This window comes from Tachypleus tridentatus, chromosome 6 (genome assembly GCF_004210375.1).
Source record: "Tachypleus tridentatus isolate NWPU-2018 chromosome 6, ASM421037v1, whole genome shotgun sequence".
NCBI classification, from domain to species: domain Eukaryota; kingdom Metazoa; phylum Arthropoda; class Merostomata; order Xiphosura; family Limulidae; genus Tachypleus; species Tachypleus tridentatus.
In genome coordinates, this window is record NC_134830.1 from 134,604,956 (window position 1) to 134,606,505 (window position 1,550).

The window sequence follows — 1,550 nt, forward strand, 5'->3', positions numbered from 1 at the left end:
ACGCTACATCAGGGGTTCGATTCTCCGCGGTGGGCTGAGCAGATAGCCTAATGTGGCCTTGTTCTGAGAAAACACACGCTACACGCAGAAATAAAAATAAATTTAATTTTAGATCCTTAGACTTTTTCATCGCTCTTCCAACAAATGTTCGATCAAACTTTCTCGATTACATGTGTATTATTTGTCAAAACTAAACTGAGATCGGAATATTTTATCAAATATTGTGTAGCAAAATTTTGCTACTTAGGTTTGTGTTAAATTTTCGTATTTTCAAAACATGAATAGCCCACTGTGCGATTCATTGGCTGAACGCACATGTGAAAAGACCCCCAAGGCTCAGGTCTTAGGATTATAACGCCCCCACAGCTGAAAAGCGAGCATGATTGGAATGAAGGCGATTCGAACTTGCGACCTTCAAATTGCTGGTCGAACACAATAACCATGTGACTAAAGTTCAGGTATAACTGTCCCTAATCTAAAACAGCTGAGCAGAAGTAAACAAGTAGCTAGTACAACTGATTTCCAACACTCTAACCAGAATAGTTGGATCAGTCGTTGAACTTTGACAACGTTCCCACAACTAATACTTCGGAGTACATCACATTAGAGTATATTGTTCAAGGGTATATCATGGATTCGAATTATACGTTTTTGAGATTCTTAACTCAGAATGTTAACCATTAAGTCACAGACCTTTTTTTTTTTTTCTTTGCTATTTTTGTTCATGTTGGTAGTCAAAAATACGGGCAATTTGCCGGGCTTCTTTCGAGTTTAGTATCTTTATTGATCAACAGAACATGAAAGTTATACATAATACGGAAAGTAATTGAATAACTTACATTTATTATAAACTGTAATTATAAACAGCGACATCCGTGAGCTCATTTTGTGTACTTGCTTAGAAATTTCGCGCTCCCTAGCGACTCAGCTGCATATCTGTAGACTTATAACGTTAAAAATCTGGATTTAAATATCTGTGGTGAGCACAGACCATAAAGCCCATTGTGTAGCGAGTGTTCCAATACATATAAGCATGGAATCTGTGTAAATAAAATGTTTTTCTTAGAAAAACAGCGCTTGAAACCACGAGTGCAAGACTGTGAAGCGAATTATTCTTAATTTAAGGCATGATGGGAGATTTTTGAGATCGTCCCTTACTATTTTCAAGTACGGGAGAATGTGGGTTGTTGAATAAGTTCTTTATTTTGTATTTACTTCAGTAAGCTTGCATCCATGGCTTTAAGCTGACGATAGAACTTAAAAGTCTCCGAAAGAATGACTTAAAAGCAGTTAAAATAAAAACTAACCAAGAAAATTACATTTTTCCGAGTTAAAGAAACATAGCCTTCTCTTGTAATATGTAATTTTTCACAATGTTCGCGGGTTCGAATTCCCTCACTCCAAACATGCTCGCCTTTTCAGCTCTTGGGGCGTTATAATGTTATGGTCAATCCCACTATTCGTTGGTAAAAGAGTAGCCCAAGAGTTGGCACTGGGTGGTGATGACTAGCTGCTTTCCCTCTTGTCTCACATTGCTAAATTAGGGACGG